This window comes from Tripterygium wilfordii, chromosome 11 (assembly GCF_013401445.1).
Source record: "Tripterygium wilfordii isolate XIE 37 chromosome 11, ASM1340144v1, whole genome shotgun sequence".
In the NCBI taxonomy this organism is placed as follows: domain Eukaryota; kingdom Viridiplantae; phylum Streptophyta; class Magnoliopsida; order Celastrales; family Celastraceae; genus Tripterygium; species Tripterygium wilfordii.
In genome coordinates, this window is record NC_052242.1 from 3,906,708 (window position 1) to 3,924,581 (window position 17,874).

At 36.7% G+C, this 17,874-nt stretch overlaps 1 long non-coding RNA gene and 1 other non-coding gene across 5 annotated transcripts; both read left to right on the forward strand.

Annotated features, from left to right (window-relative positions):
• Positions 1 to 4,979: 4,979 nt before the first annotated feature.
• LOC120009994 lies at positions 4,980 to 5,085 on the forward strand. The gene has a single exon (XR_005470784.1). It is a non-coding gene; the product is annotated as a small nucleolar RNA R71 (small nucleolar RNA).
• Positions 5,086 to 8,686: 3,601 nt separating this feature from the next.
• Positions 8,687 to 11,636, forward strand: LOC120009818. Of its 4 annotated transcripts, XR_005470750.1 has the most exons (5): positions 8,687 to 8,807; positions 9,226 to 9,864; positions 10,013 to 10,122; positions 10,376 to 10,465; positions 10,896 to 11,636. It is a non-coding gene; the product is annotated as an uncharacterized LOC120009818 (long non-coding RNA). The 4 variants fall into 4 exon arrangements; XR_005470747.1 differs by lacking the exon at positions 8,687 to 8,807 and having other exon boundaries at positions 8,818 to 9,864; XR_005470749.1 differs by lacking the exon at positions 8,687 to 8,807 and having other exon boundaries at positions 8,818 to 9,864; positions 11,082 to 11,636.
• The last annotated feature ends 6,238 nt before the right edge of the window (positions 11,637 to 17,874 follow it).

Genomic DNA, 17,874 nt, shown 5'->3' on the forward strand with positions numbered 1-17,874 from the left:
TGTTACTTAGTAACCGGGAATCTTCATCACCAATGTCAATTTTCGCGTCAAACCGTGACTTGAACTATGAGTATGCAAAGCATTCTAAGTTTGTTTATGTTGAGTAACCGGGCACCTTCATCACCAACGTTGGTTCTCGCGTCAAAAGACTAGGACAACTTAGGAAAGAAGGCTGAAAAAAAAAGAGAAGAAAAGAAAAAGAAGCGGAAGAGTGATATGGATTTAATTGCAAGCGCACAAATCGCACAAGTAATATAAAGATGAGTAAATTATCGTTTCCACTAGGGATGTGTTGGCAAAAGAAATCAATGTCAAACAGGCTACAATTATGTAAATTGAAGAAAATGATTAGCGATTGGTTTTTTGATTTTTACTAAACTAATTAAAAAGAACAAAAACAAATCAAACACAAATATGAAATCAAGGATGGAAAGCACTAGGGTACTTAACTTCACCTCACCTATCCAATTCAATTCCCTTGATTCTTTAATCCCTAATTCATCTCTCAATAATGACAATCGATTTCCCAACCTATTCAATGTTCTATTCCTAGACACATCAAACGTATTTTCAATATAAATCTCTGTTATTCCTAACAATCGGATTAATATATCAAAAACCCATTACGAACTATGGAAATCATTTAGCGGTTGCATAAGTCACAAACCTATATTCCTATGGTTCATGCATCCTATGTCATCTATGGCTTGAGGCAAACCCTAGATATCTCCTTCCGGTCTCAATCTAGGTAGCAAATCAATTGAATGATGGCCAAACACTCAAAAGCATTAATCACACCCATAGACAATCAAGAGAGAAAGAGAAATCAAGAAATAAGGAAATCAAGTTTATTGAATCTTCAAGGTTTGGTTACATTAAGACCCTAGTAGGAAATCTAGTCACTCATGGAAGCAAAATACATCATTAAACAAAGGAAATCAACCATAGAAACTAGGATAGAAAAGGAGAGAGGAAACCCCCTTGTAGATCCTCTTCTTCTCCAAGCTCCAAGGTGGCCTCCAAGCTCTCCAATGGAGGTAGCACGAAATCCAGCTCCCCAGCCTCCAAGCTCTCCTCCAAAACCCTATCTTATGCCCTTTTATACTTCTTCAAACTCTTATGTCGTTTCCAAAACAAGTTGGGGTCGTTTTGGCTTAGAAACACGTGAATTCGGGTCTTTTCCGCGAAACTGCGCAGTGCTGTGAATAGTACTCCGATCGATCGGGAATAGTCCGATCGATCGGAAATACAATCTGTCTCGATGATATTTTTAGGTGTTTTGGCAGGTCCAATCGATCGGGAATATGGCCAATCGATCGGAAATTAGTCCTGGGCTCCAAGTCTTCATTTTGCACTCTTTTCCTCCCTTTCTTGCCTTGACACCTACAATATGCAAATATAGCTTTCTTAGGCAATATTAACTCTTAATCAACTCAAAATGCAATGAACTTATGTGTAAAGGATGCACAAATGTATGTATATATTTGACACATCAAACACCCCCACACTTAACCTTTGCTCGTCCTCGAGCAAGTTGAGAATGAATAAAGGAGGGAAAGAGTATTTTCTGTTAAGCTCAAATGAAAAATAAAACAACTAAGACCTATTCTAAATAAGCAACTAATCTATGCCACTTTCGTAGGGCTCACGATGACACTTAGCATGTGCCACAAGCCTTTAAACCCCTAGGTGCCTCTAGTAGGAGGAGTTGTGTCTCCTGAGGGTTTACCAGAATGATACCCACAAACATTAAACAACTTCAATGCCAAAATTCATGCCATCAACAAGAGTATAAAATGAACTCACAATTGCAACCCTATCCACACTAACAAACCAAACATTAGGGCATTCAAACCAATAAAAGCATTCTTTCAAGAATCTTATCTCATCCACTTTGCTTATAAATTCAAGAAATGATGCACATAATGGATTTCACTTGATATTTGGCTTCAAAGTGACATAAACAATGGCCATGAAGTCTTCCAAGAACAATAAGAATCAAAAAGCAAATACAAAGAGCATTTATTCAAACTTCATTCTTATTCACATTTTTTCTTTCCTTTTCTTCTCAAAGGTGACTTGTGCAATGTTCAACCTCCTTAAGCTTTCTAAATGACCCATGTAACGAGCTTTCGACCAATGACTCCCAATCCAGTTGGCTTAGGGCACTAGGTGTTAAGACACCCCAACGGATCTAATTACCCGAGTCAAAAAGGCTACGATGTTAAACTAGTCACCAAGGTACTCTAACATTCATTTCCTACCTTTTTACGCGAAACTCATTGCTTGCTAGGCAAGAGGCTCGGTTACTCAGCAGAAAACTTATGAAAGAAATCATTTATTCACAAACACAAAATATTTTTTTTTTCTTTTCTATTTTATATATATATATATATATATATATCTATATTTTTTTTTAATTGCTCAAGTAATGCTACTTAGAATCATATTGATCTCAAACAACCACAAATGCCAAAGTCAAGTCATATTTCATACCCCACAATCAAGTGTTCCATATTCACAAAAGCACAATGGACAAAACAATTTTCAAGATAGGAAAACTCAATTGGAAAGAATGTCCATAGCAAGATCCATCAATGCTTCAAGGATCACAAAATTCATCCAAATACACTCAAGAATGGCATGACATAAGGCATTTGAAGTCAAAAATTTTATTATTTAACAAAAACTAGAAACCTAAATTCCCACCCCCACACTTAAAATATGCAATGTCCTCAATGCATGGAATAGGTGAAAATAAAACTAAAAAGATAGGGATAGAACAATAAAACCTGGGTTGCCTCCCAAAAGCGCTTGGTTTAAAGTCTTCAGCCCGACTTCCCTTTTGGATTCAACCGGGATCCTTGAGAGTTGTGATGTAGACTCCCCTTGATGGCTTCCTAGGATTAACATTGGATTGCTTAGGTTCCATGCAAGGAGAATAAGCTTTCATCACCACCATTTCCTTAGGATAGACATTTTTCTTCATTTTCTTGGTCTTCCTCTTCTTCTTTTTCTTGCTCTTCTTTTTCTTCTCCTTGGGATCTTCAATTTGAGGCTTTTGAACTTCAATTGCAGCTTGGGAGGCTGTCTTAGGAACTTCATGCTCAACCTTGGAATTTTTGCCTAAAAGAACTTCCACCGGAATATATGGAACTTCCTTCTCAAGAGTGTCGGGGATGATCATGTCAATATGCTCTACTTGGAGGCATTGTTGAGAAATCTCCTCTTGCCTCCTAGTTCCAAACACTTTAAAAGTGATTTGGTCACCTCCCGCACCTCTCAAAGTAAGCTTCCCTTTTTCAACATCTATCAAAGCTCTCCCAGTGCTCAAGAATGGTCTTCCCAAGATTATAGGAGTAGTGGGGTTGGCCTCCATATCCAAAATAATAAAATCAACCGGGAACATAAGATCACCCACCTTCACTAAGACATCCTCTACCATGCCAATAGGATACTTGATAGATCTATCCGCCATTTGCAAAGACACTGTGGTTGGACTAATCTCCTTCATCCCAATTTGCTTAGCAACCGACAATGGCATCAAATTGATGCTAGCTCCAAGATCACATAAAGATCTTTCAATCAAGGTGCTTCCAATGGTGCACGGAATTGTGAAACTTCCCGGATCATCTTGCTTAATTGGGAGCTTCCTTTGCACAATGGCACTACACTCTTCGGTTAATTGTATCTTTTCATGCTCCTTCAATCTCCGTTTCTTGGATAAAATCTCCTTCATGAATTTGGCATAGCAAGGAATTTGCTCTAAAGCTTCGGCAAAGGGGATGTTCACTTGAAGCTTCTTGAATACCTCCAAAAATTTAGAGAATTGATCATCATTCTTCTTAGTGCTCTTCAATCTTTGAGGAAATGGAATTGGAGGCACATAAGGTTTGACTGGAGGTGAAGGAAGAGAACTATCGGGCCAATCCAATTCCACAGCATACCGATTCTGCATATCTTTCTCATTTCTGCATTTTTCATCATGTACTGCAGCTGGCCGATCGATCGGGATGGGGTCCGATCGATCGGAAATAGCCCCTGAACACTTTTCAGCTTCTTTTTCCCTGGTTCTGCTGCACTCCCCCTTTTCCTGCAAAATTTTTGCCTTTTCGGCATCAAGATCAGCAGCATTTTGAGCTACCTTACCAGTCCGAAGAGTGATTGCCATGCATTGCTCTTTATCCTTCCCTCTTGGATTCAATTCCGGTTGGCTTGGCAAGGTACCTCTTTCTCTAGATGACAAATTGTTAGCTATTTGCCCCAATTGTACCTCAAGATTCCGGATGGAAGTTCCATAGCTTTGCATCAAAGTTGCTTGAGCTTGTAGAGTGGCATCGGTTTTACTCATGTATTGCTCCGTCCTTGTCATAAATTGGGAGGTATGCGTTGTAAGCATATCAAGACCTCCCGCAAGCTTTGAGAACATCTCATCAATATCCCTCTTCTTCTCTTGGGGCTGCACTAGATGTTGAGGATTTTGCACATTTTGAGTATTGCTCCAAGAGAAGTTGGGGTGATTCCTAAATCCCGGATTGTAGAAGTTGGAATAAGGATCTTTGCCGGGTTGATTGAAATTACCTCCACCAATGGCATTCACTTGCTCACTAGGATTAGATGAAGAAGCAATAAAACACTCCCCCGTAGGATGGCGTCCACAACAATAAGCACAAGACATATGAGAAGGTGTGCTTTGCATAGCATGTACTTCTTGAGCTTGATTTAGTGTCAATGCATCAATCTTCCTCGCCATGATATTCAAGGTAGACATAACCTCATCATCTCTAAAGCTTCCTCCTTGCTTTGGATTCCCCCTCACCGAGGACCAAGAGTTAGTGGTCTTGGCCACTTTATCAAGTAATTCCCTAGCCTCCTCTTGACTTTTGGTCATAAAAGAACCTCCCGCAGCCGCATCAATAATCTCCTTAGTATGCATGCACAACCCATTATAGAAAGCTTGGTACACCACCCATTCCGGAAGACCATGATTTGGGCAACTTCGAATAATTCCTTTAAAGCGCTCCCAAGCCTCATAAAATGATTCAAAATCCTTTTGGGCAAAGGACATGATATCCGCCCTAATTTGCATCGCCTTGCCCGGAGGAAAGAATTTTGTCAAGAATTGCTCCGCCATCTCATCCCAAGTGGTGATAGAATTGGGAGGCAAGGACATTAACCATCCCTTAGCCTTATCCCTCAAAGAAAATGGGAATAACCTCAACAAGATAGCATCTTTAGAAGCTCCGTTAATCCCAAAAGTAGTGCACATATGTAAGAAAGAGCGAAGATGGATATTGGGCTCTTCATTAGGAAGACCATAGAAAACAACCGAATTTGAGATAATGTTGATGATAGCCGGCTTGATCTCAAAATTAGTAGCATTGATAGGAGGATAGCGGATGCTTGAAGGATTTGTGTCCCAAGTAGGCCTAGCACAATCCTCAAGAGAGCGAGGGTCAAATTGCCTAGGAGGGCCTTCAACTTCATCACCACCATTTCTTCCATTAGCACCTCCACCATTACCATTGCCAACATTCACATTTAAAGCTCCACCAAGATCACCAACATTCCCCCTTCCTTGGTTGTCTCCAATGTCTTCCATTTGATTATTAATAAGCTCCCGTCTAAGATTGTGAAGAGTTCTTTCAATCTCCAAATCAATAGCAATTAATTCTGGATTAGAAGAACGTGTTCCCAAGCTCATACAAGAGAAAGAATTTCTGCAGAAAAATAAAAAAAAACCAATTAACACAATTTAAAACCTAAATTGACACAAAAAACAATTGCCTCAATCCCCGGCAACGGCGCCAAAAACTTGATATGGATTTAATTGCAAGCGCACAAATCGCACAAGTAATATAAAGATGAGTAAATTATCGTTTCCACTAGGGATGTGTTGGCAAAAGAAATCAATGTCAAACAAGCTACAATTATGTAAATTGGAGAAAATGATTAGCGATTGGTTTTTTGATTTTTACTAAACTAATTAAAAAGAACAAAAACAAATCAAACACAAATATGAAATCAAGGATGGAAAGCACTAGGGTACTTAACTTCACCTCACCTATCCAATTCAATTCCCTTGATTCCTTAATCCCTAATTCATCTCTCAATAATGACAATCGATTTCCCAACCTATTCAATGTTCTATTCCTAGACACATCAAACGTATTTTCAATATAAATCCCTGTTATTCCTAACAATCGGATTAATATATCAAAAACCCATTACGAACTATGGAAATCATTTAGCGGTTGCATAAGTCACAAACCTATATTCCTATGGTTCATGCATCCTATGTCATCTATGGCTTGAGGCAAACCCTAGATATCTCCTTCCGGTCTCAATCTAGGTAGCAAATCAATTGAATGATGACCAAACACTCAAAAGCATTAATCACACCCATAGACAATCAAGAGAGAAAGAGAAATCAAGAAATAAGGAAATCAAGTTTATTGAATCTTCAAGGTTTGGTTACATTAAGACCCTAGTAGGAAATCTAGCCACTCATGGAAGCAAAATACATCATTAAACAAAGGAAATCAACCATAGAAACTAGGATAGAAAAGGAGAGAGGAAACCCCCTTGTAGATCCTCTTCTTCTCCAAGCTCCAAGGTGGCCTCCAAGCTCTCCAATGGAGGTAGCACGAAATCCAGCTCCCCAGCCTCCAAGCTCTCCTCCAAAACCCTATCTTATGCCCTTTTATACTTCTTCAAACTCTTATGTCGTTTCCAAAACAAGTTGGGGTCGTTTTGGCTTAGAAACACGTGAATTCGGGTCTTTTTCGCGAAACTGCGCAGTGCTGTGAATAGTACTCCGATCGATCGGGAATAGTCCGATCGATCGGGAATAGTCCGATCGATCGGAAATACAATCTGTCTCGATGATATTTTTAGGTGTTTTGGCAGGTCCGATCGATCGGGAATATGGCCGATCGATCGGAAATTAGTCCTGGGCTCCAAGTCTTCATTTTGCACTCTTTTCCTCCCTTTCTTGCCTTGACACCTACAATATGCAAATATAGCTTTCTTAGGCAATATTAACTCTTAATCAACTCAAAATGCAATGAACTTTTGGTTTAGTCGATGCACAAATGTATGTATATATTTGACACATCAAAGAGCAAGAACTTTTGGTTGTTACCCAATTTGTAATAGTCGATGGGGATAGTTGAAGGGTGAGTTATACATGAATCTGTTATGTGCAATACTTGTTTACGATAACTGATCAAGAATGACGTTGGATTGAGATGAAGTGGGATGAATGTGCTGACTCTTGTCTACCCTACCGGTGTTTTGTTTTGATAGTTAGGATGGTATGCTTAATTGAAAATTAACATGACCACTTGTGCTTGGTATTCTTGCTATGATTTGAGTCTTTGAGTTTAGCTGTGAGTGAGTTGCTCGAGGACGTGCAAAGGTTAAGTGTGGGGGAATTTGATAGTTGTTTGAATGTCTATTTTTAATAGCCATTTTATTCATAATTTGTAATGCATTATATGTGTTTAATCTAAGTTATGGCTTGTTATATCAATTCCCTAGGTTGTGTAGATGACGAGTGCGAAAGAATGGAAATCAAGTTATGGAGGTTTTCTTTCCATCAAGTTACGTGTTTAAATAGAGATGCTATGGACAAGTGACTTGGTGGAGTCGATCAAGAGTAGCTGCGCACGTGTGTTCATTCGTTTAGACAATTGTTTACGTCTAAATATACAACAAGGATCAGGCATTAAGGCTACGCACAGTCCCTTTAAGGGCAGATTTGTAATTTCATCTATTTTTGGAGACTAGGGTTTTGAGTATTCTTTTATTGGTAGTATTATAAATAGGTCTTTTAAGGGTTTTATTCGGGGGAATTTCTTTTACAGACTTGAGTTTACCTAAGCTATGAGCAGCTAACTTTCTTTGTTCGGTTCAAGGTATTCTAGTTGGTTTATGGTTTTTGTGAGACTTGGTTTAATTCTTTAATATCAATTTCTGTTTGAATGATATGTTTCTCTGATTTATTGATATGATTGCATGGTTCCATTGATTAAGGTGCACACTAATTGATGTACTTTGTGATGAATGCTAGATTAAGTTCTTGATCCCTAATTGTCTTGAAACTCTACTGTAGTAGCAATCAGGTTATGCAATTGTTTGTCAAACTTTTGTTATTGATCTGAGGGAAATATAAATTGGAGTAAATAGTTCTTCGCTGGTGGAGATCTGTTATTCAATCTTAGTTGTTCTTAAGGCTGTTATTGACAGAAGGAGGATACCAATGTATTTAACAAGGAAAATGTATACGCAATTTGTTCACTGTGTATTCGGCGTATGCATCTACGAAATATATTGCGTATTTTCCAGAGCTTTAGGATCTGCGAAGCTTAGCTGTCTGTCGACGATGAATTTAACAAACATATATACCTGCCAGTGTTGCAGAGAACGCCGAAAAAGTCTGCAACGGTAAATCGGTGATTATAATCATTTTGAATATGCATCCCAATCAAGGGCGGAGCCACGTTTGGGCTTGGGTGGGCTGTAGCCCGGGTGAATTTTTTGGCAAATATTTAGTACTTACATATCTCCAATAGCTCAGCCCAATACTGAAAACATAATACCCAAGTAACCCAACAAACAGAGAGCCCAAATGGACAAATGATATGTCCACGATCCACCAACTCTAATTGTTGCAACTTGCAGTGCGTGCTCCAACTCCAATTGTTGTGGGTCCTCCAGCCGTCCGACGGACCAACTCGACAACTCCAAGTCTCCGAACTTGGAAGCAAGGCTCGCCGACGACATCGAGAGTGGATCATTTGAAGGTAATTTCTGAACTTTACTTCACTTTACTTTTAGGTTTTGAGAATTTCAATTTGAAGGTAATTTCTGAACTTTTAGGTTTTGGGGATTCCAAATTGAGTGATGGAGCAGTGGAACTCTTTATACTTAGATCTACTTTAGAGTGGAAGGACAATTTTAAATCATTCAAAGTTGATGATATTTGCAAGCTTGTCAAGAAATTTTATCCAGAAGATTTCAGTGAGCAGGAAATGCATTATTTGAGATGTCAGCTAAAGCATTATAAAATTGATGTGCTCCATCATAAGAGCTTTCAAAATATGTCCACCATCACTGAATTGTGTCGCGATTTAGTTGAAACAAATAAGTTGCAGCATTATAATTTGATTGACAGATTGATTCGTCTTGTTTTGACTCTACTTGTTTCCACTGCCACGACAGAACGAGCATTTTCAGTTATGAAGCATGTTAAAACTGCTCTTTGCAATAAAATGGAAGAGGAGTTTTTAGCAGATCCCATGATGATTTACATTGAACGAGAGCTTGTTGAAGATATCGATTCAGATTCAATAATAGACGAATTCCATTCTACAAAGCATCGAAGGCTACAGCTAAAATGGTGTGTTTTGTTTTCCTTTTTTCTTATATGTTATGTACCTTTGAACCTTACTACTATGTATGATTTTGAATTGATGATTGATCTTGGTGGGATAATTTTTTGTGCATACGGTTGGTACTTGGTAGCCCAGGACGGACAAAATTCCTGGCTCCGCCCTTGATCCCAATTATGGTATTTTGTGATCTTATTAATAATAAGGTAATTTGTTTGTGGATTTCCTTAGCTTGAATCTACATCCCAATTATTACCCGCTGATTGCCGTCTCTGTCTCTATGATGTCCGCTTCAACTCGGATTGCTTTTGTATGAATATACATCGCAATTAGTTTATGTTACTAATAAGTTGATAAGTTGTTTGTTGATTTCTTTCTATGCATGTGGTCATTGTTTTTTCCTTGCTTCAGGGTTTTTTGTCTTCTTACTCTGCCCGATACAAGCTCACAACTGACCAACTCGAATGAGGTATTCTCTCTCTACACAATTTGAGTTTAATTTTAGTAAATGGAATTCTGTTATTATTAATTTTGTTGATATCTACCCTACTTATACCATCGGTTTGTGTGAACACTGACGCTGAATTGTTTCTTTCTGATCACTTTTTCTGCTGCAGAATTGATATTGGTTTGTACTGGGATTAAGGGTTTGGAGTAATACCAGTCTGCAGTGATGATGTTACTTAATAGTTCACTAATTTTTCTAAAAGAAACTATTTGCTATGAGGTACTACATGATATTCTTAAATCCTTTTAGATAATTCAACAAATATATTAGCTACTCTTAAATTTACGCTCTTCTTATCTTTTCTGACTATTGTTGTTCGTGAGAAGCTTGAGTCTCTGTGTAGGGAGTTGCAACGTCATAAAAAATGCTTATTGTATATTTCCTTTGCACAATGTACATGCAAAAGTTTAAAAATCTTTATGAAGATATTATAAATAGCTTTCCCGCTTTTAAAAAAAATAGGTTTTGATAGATTGCAACTGGGAGGAAGTCACTGCTGAGGATCTCAGGGGTGCTTCTGTGCGCTGCAAGGCATATGGAGTTTCAGATTATCTTGGCTAAGGTATTAATTTGCCTTTATCAGGTGCAAAAAAACAAAAAAACAAAAAAACAAAAAACACACCTGGCGTTGGTCCTTGTGTTTTTGATGAGGCCTTTTAAAATTGATAAGTTTGTAACTTCTCATAAAGTTTTGATATCAAAAAAATAGATGGCTTTTGTTGAACCTTATAGAGTATGTCAACTAGAGATATATTATAATTATTGTAATAGAATCGTTTAACTGCACCAGGACTGTTATATTTTTGTTTTCGAATTAATTTGTCAATGAAAATTATCACCATTAGCTGGTGATGATTTAAATTGTAGAGGAATTCTTCGAGTTAAGTTCATTAATTATGGCGAGTTTCACTAGGGAAAGTTTCACTGACGGCTTTTTATTAATTAGGCTTTGTTAATTATGTATAGTAAGTTCTTCGTTTTAATTGTGTTAGGGAATGGTCTTATTCTTCCAAGTTCCAGCTTAACTGTGTTTGCCAAATGTCAATTTGATTCCAAAGAGTAATTTCCTGTCTGATTCACTCTTGGAATGGACAACTGGGGATTATGAACTCTCACTCTCCATAGCTGATTAATACTCCTTGAGATAACTTCTTCCTTTTCACGAATGGTTTTGCTAGACATTGGATATTCAGCTGATCAGATTATAATAGTGTGGCGACCAAAGTGAACGTTGAGTTGAATATATTCGGCAATATTGGTTAGCTTTTTGCACCTGAAGGATCACTCTATGACGCACGTCAATATGATTCAAAATGAATTGATTGTGGGTTCTTTCCCCAATCCTTGAGTTATTTTCTCGCCTAAGCAATAAGAGGGATCTCAAAAAAAAATGTTTATGGATATATTATAAATATTTAAAAGGACAGGTTTTTAAAGCCTGCAACTGGGGGAGGAAGTTACTGCTGAGGATCTCGGGACTGCTGCTGTGCATTGCAAGGTATTTGGGGTTTCAGATTATTTTGCCCAAGGCATTGAGCATGTTGTCATCAACAGCTTTGTCGCTCCTATACATTAGTCATTGGTGCTTGGCAACTAAATCATTTTCATTGAGATTGTGCATGTCATTGAAATTAGAGCATGCTCTTGGTGTATTCCCCGTTTCTTCATCTTGACGACAAAAAACCCCAACATACATATATTATATATACGAGGATTGCAAAAGAATTAGTAGGGCGTGTAGCATTATATATGATTGAATGGTAAAGAGCTGTGCTTAGTGTACTTAATGTGGTATTTGACTAAATGATTCATGTAGCTGACATAAAAAATTGATGTTAAGGCTCTTTTGGGTGTGCTGTTATTGTATAGGCAGAAGTGGTTAAAAACTACATAATGCCATGCAAAATTGATGTAATACCTAATTAGAGAGGGCCCTAATATTTTGCCATCTTTAAATATATATTTTGTATAGTAACAAAATTAAAAAAAAATTATGCCTTTTGATTAAGACCGATATCTGATATAATTATACTATATAATTGAGGTCAATAGTAAAACCCAAAATTCATTTTTCACTACTTCAACCATCTTATATAAGAATGTATGATTAAGAGCTTCTAAGTTTTGTGGAATTCTCAAGTCCCTATTATGACCTGACATATGCAAAACAGAATGTTAAAGGTAAGTTAGGACCCTCTCTATCCATTCAACAATAAAATGTCTCCTTGATGGTCACCTCAAGCTTTATTATTCAATTTTCATACACTCACACTTTATTATTCAATTTTCATACAAGGGTATGCACTGAGATCACATCATGACGATGTTATAATCATATTTATATTTAAGTAAATGTATAAAAATATCATGATGTTATAATCGTATTTGTATTTAAGTAAATGTACAAAAAAAGCATTGTAAGTGAACGTTTTAAATTAATATTGAAAGAATATAGCATTACATATATTATTCTATTATATAATGCATATAATAAACTAACCGCCCGAAGCGTGGGTATGTCACTTGTAAATCTTATTAGTAGAAGATTAGAAGTCTATTTAATGAGAACATCCTGTTAGGCCCATTAGTCTATCATTGGGCCCGAAGACAATAAATGGGTTTTCCAGTAAATACTTTCATCGTCGTCATTTACGTTCTTTCTGCAAATGAGTCAACTCAAAAGTAGTGGACACCTCCAAATTCTCTGATGTTTAAAGAACAAATTTGCCGGCCGGCGTTTGCACTGCAATCTAATAAAAGCAAGCCTTGAATCTAAATTGACAAAATTCTCTTACCGAATAAATTAGGTAATAGAATTTGAGGTCCGTAGACACTCATAAAGATGGAATACATCCCACAAAAAGAGAATTAAAAATGAAAAATATAAAATCGTTCATCACACCCCCCAGACGACACTGAACTCCATCAGATATTGTCGGACTACGTTGAATTAAACAAATATAGATGAAAAAACAACATGAACAAAGCATATCATACCATTTCAACACTCCTTCAAACAGATCTGAAAGTATATCTAAATCTAAGTCGACCGAAATCATGATTGACAATAATTTGTGTAATTGATATCATAAAAAGGGATATGGAGAAGAATTTGGTCTAATTTGTGCCTCATATAGGAGAAATTAAAGAACTTGTTAGTGAAGACTTTATTATCGGTTATTATTTAGCAAGTTTAGCTTTAAGCTTAAAAAAAGCAAGGAAGAGAGGCTGATTGAACAAAGATGACACCACTAATTGCTGAGTTATGAGTTTCATTTCATGGCCATTCAAGGAAAGCATAGCCACACTTCCATTCTTCATTTTTCGTTTTCTCCCGAATGGTGCAACACGATCTCCATTGAAAACCAAAATTCTAAAGGCGGAAATTATTGAAGCAGTAACAATAAACAGATTGATATTACCCCAAAAATATGCAAATAAAAAAAAATCGAACCAAATTTGAGATGTGGCTGAGTCATGAACTAGTTCGCTCTCTTTAAAATAATTTTGTGGCTCTGCCTTTGAATTTTGTGCTACCAGTATACGACAACATCATCCCCAGGATAAAATAGCACACAACCTCTATAAGTATTCTTTACACACAAGAACACCAAGAATTGTTATACTTGTTTCTGTCTTTCTCGAAATTGTATCTCTCATAGAGATTCGTCATATATATATGTGTGTGTGTGTGTGTTTTCTTGTATCCCAATTTAGTGTGTGTTCTAAAGAATTTGTCAAATTCTTATAGTATGCGGCCCACATTAACATACACATAGATGAGGCTATCGAGAGTGTTTCTGTAGTAAAACACTCTACAAATTTTTTGTTATAGTCCTCATTAAGAGCTCAAAAAACTCAACCTTTTTCATCACTACAATATCATGCACTAGGAATGGACTTTGAGTAAAGATCCCTTATAAACTTGCATGATTCTACATATATCACTAATGACTTTTTTTTCCACTGAATCTTTTTGTGGGATCTCCACTCAACAGATTGGATTACCATCATTAATGACTCATTTATCCATTGGCTTTAGTCCCATTCCATTCGGAGTGTTCCACACTTTTTCTCATGCTAATCCTTTCGTCAAAGGATTGACAAGATTCTCACAAGGCTGAACGTAATCCACTCTTATAACACCTGTAGAGAGCTACTCTCTAACAATGTCATGTTTTCGACGTATATATCGATTTTTACCGTTGTAATATCGATTATGAACTCTAGAGATAGCCGTTGTACTATCACAGTGGATTAGAACAGTCGGCATAGGCCTTTTCCATAAGGGAGTATCTGACAATAAATTTCTCAACCAACTAGCTTCTTCACTAGCAGTAGCCAAAGCAATAAGTTCAGACTTCATAGTGGACTGAGCTAGGATAATCTCCTTCTTAGATTTCCAAGAAACAGCTCTACCAGCAATACAAAAAATATATCCATCTTTTGATATGGCAAATGGTACTTTTCATTCCTCAACTATTGGTTAGGTTTAATTTCCGTCCCTTAGCTTTTTTTCTCCCTTTTTCATCCTCCAACTATGGGAAAGTATCCCATTTGTCCCTCGAATAAATTCGACGACGGAAGAATCCTACATGGCATCCTATTGTTCGTCAGATCAGATTTCTCCGACGTGCCATATAGGTGTCACGCAAGCATTTCCCACCTCAATCTCACTTGAAGGACGAAAATGACATTTTCTAATAGTTGAGGGGAAAATGAAATTCGTCTTATAATTGAGGATGAAAAGTACATTTTTACTCTTTTGACATATATAATAATATAGAGGGATTTGAATTTGGGTGTAACGCACAATTCCCAAAACTCTAACCATTGCCCTACCTTTCAATTCTTGTTTAATATATGCATTAATATTATTTTAAATATATATAAAACATTGACAGAAACTTATTCCCAGCTCCTTTCAGAACTTGACAAACATTTCCGACTGGCTAGAACCTTACACAGGGGATGAATAAAGAGTCAATGACAGCATAAATAAAAGGAAAATTGAATTACGCAAATGCCTTACCAAGAAACCCAACAAAAAAGGCAGCTAAATATTAAAAAAAAAAAAAAAAAGCTTGGCGCAATCAATCAACACATTTAGTCCTTCAGCTAGAAGAATTCTTCCTTGCAGCATAAACACGATAAGTTGCCGGTCCAACAATCGCTACTGCAGCTCCAACTGAAATGGTGACTACAACCAGTAACATTACAAGAGAATTACCAATACAAGGTGTTGGTGTAGGAATACACAAATAGTAGAAAAATATAGAATATGTAACTCGAACGTAGTCGACTGAGGCACGGGTATCTCGCTCTCTTTAACGAGATTCGAGCCCTCTACAGTTCTTTGATTCAGAACATGGTGCAGCAGAATTATCTTCGCTCAACTCCTCTAAGATACAACAGCCCGACTCGGTTGTATGACTAACTTTGACCTGCACTGGATGGTTAGCGCGAAGCACCACACAAAAAACACCCTTTTTCTCTACCCAGATAGACTTTCTTAGAGAGGAGAGCTTTGTAAGAAGTGTATTTTTAGAGTGTTGGGGTAGAGGGTTATATAGGCTGAGTTGCATTTAATGGCTATTAATGGATTTAGCAATTACAGATTGTAACGGTAGTAACGTCCCAATAATGCACATCAATTATGCCCAATAAATGTACATCAATTACACCTAATGGACAATCCCACCTAATGACTAGTAACAGAACAGTCATAACGACTCATGCCATTAATTACCCACCCACATGTGTAATGCACACGAACGACCCGGATCCACAGGAACGCGCAATAGGTCGATCCAAATTAAAAATATGATTTATTATCAATTATCTTTTAAAATACACCAATATTCTGTTGGACCTATGGTCCTATATGTCTAATTTTGATGATATTAAATCATTTGTAAATGATTTTGAAACATTAAAGCAATATTTGATTTATGTTAATAGAATTTAAATGAATATATCTTATTGATTATCTTACATGATCACATGCTTTAAATGAGGCTTTTGCCTAATACTATGTGAATTTGACATGTACTCATGCTTGATATATTGCTGGAAATTCAGAATTGCAAATGAACTAGAATGGACTAAGTTAGAGTATTAATTTTCTAATTATCATATCTTAACCAACTTCGGTCCAAATGACTTGAAACTTGAAACATGAATGTCTAATATATGTTCTAGGACTATAATCATGAGAAATTAAGTGCATCACATATATATTTGGTCATATACTTAAATTCCGCCAAAACTAGGTTTCACCTAATTTTGTGCATATGTGTTCATTTGTGAATGTGGTGAACCAAATGAACTCCAATTTAAATGAAAATTTGTGTGCACCTTAGTTTATTCACTATGAACATATTTGACTTAGTAAAGTTCAAGAGAAATTATCATTTACACTGAGTTTGTAAAATGACATTGAATTTACACTTATGCTCCGTTTGTTTCACAGAAAATAAAATCTTGAAAAATAGTACTTACGTTTTTCAGTGTTTGTTTGATGGAAATTGATAAGATCAAGGAAAATCAACTAAAAATCATCATGAAGAATTCACTCTATCCTAAGGAAAACAACATCCCATTTTAAAGAGGGTATTTTCCACCATGACTGCAACCTTATGTGCTTATTAATTAATATGCTGGATATAATATTTTTTGCTTATTGATCAAATTTTAGAGTTCTAATATGTACCTTTAGGGTTTGTAAACTTTGTATCCATGATGCTGTAGCGGTTGGTTTGTTTCTTTTAAATTTATGTTTTCCACCAAATAAACACCGGAAAATATTAGCAACATTTTTGTTCAAACACTAGAAATTAGTTGTTTTTCATGATAAGTTTTTCCTTTTCCATAAGATATTGATTTTCCTCGAAACAAATGGAGCATTAGAATATATCGGTTTTCACTATTAGTGACATATTTGCTTGGTTGAGTGACCAAACGATTTCCGATTGTTATGAAATTTTATGTGGACATTTTAATACATATAAAATGATTTATCATGTAGTAATATGAATTTTCTGGGTTGTTTTTCAAATGTAATTAACCTATGCACTCTATATGAAGCTCTTCGAGCTTACATGCAATTGGAGAGTTCTACCTCCTATATCTTTGTAGGTTAATCATCTTTGTGGCCTCATATAACTCAGAATTCAGTAAGTTCAAAAGATTTGAAGTCCGGTTTCTAAGAATGAGCTTGGTGCTCTAGGAAACTATGGAAAATCCTATTTTCATCAACTTACCACTAAGGACTCGAAGTGATGATCGAAACGAGGCTTAGGGCTAAGCATTGGGGTCATATGGAAGGCATTCAAGCAGTCTTTGGAGTCAAAAAGGCATGAAATGAAGATGTGCAAAATTCTATACCTGAGTAGAAAACCGATCGATCAGTTTGGATTCCCGATCGATCGGACATGGATGGCAGCACTTCATCTTTTATGAGAACAATCAATCGATAACCAAGTCCGATCAATTGAAACATGTGCAGGAGCACTTTTTCGTGAATGTCAAGAAAAGAAGGAGAGAATGAAGATACTTGGAGGAGAAGATGTCACATCACCTATATTTCTTGTTGGCATTCTCTCATTCAAGACTTGAGCTTTATTGGGGATTCCTTTGTTGCAACCAAACAAGACTTAGTAAAAGAAGATCTTACTTGATTCATGGAGCTAAAATGAAGGGACAAGATGCCATAGTACAATGTGCATCCATGGCTGAGAATTAAAGAAGGATTAAAGGATCAAATTTGAAGATTCATGTGTATCCAATGGCTGTTATACAAAGAAGCAAAGTTGTCAACTTTGAGAAGGTGTCCCAACGGCACTTAAATGGAGGGTGGGATTTGTTTCTCAAGTAACATCAACGGACCAGATTGTAAGCATCAAATTAATGGCTGAGTTTGAAGATTAAGTTCAATCCAACGGCTGAGCTTGTAAGAGACAATTGTATCCA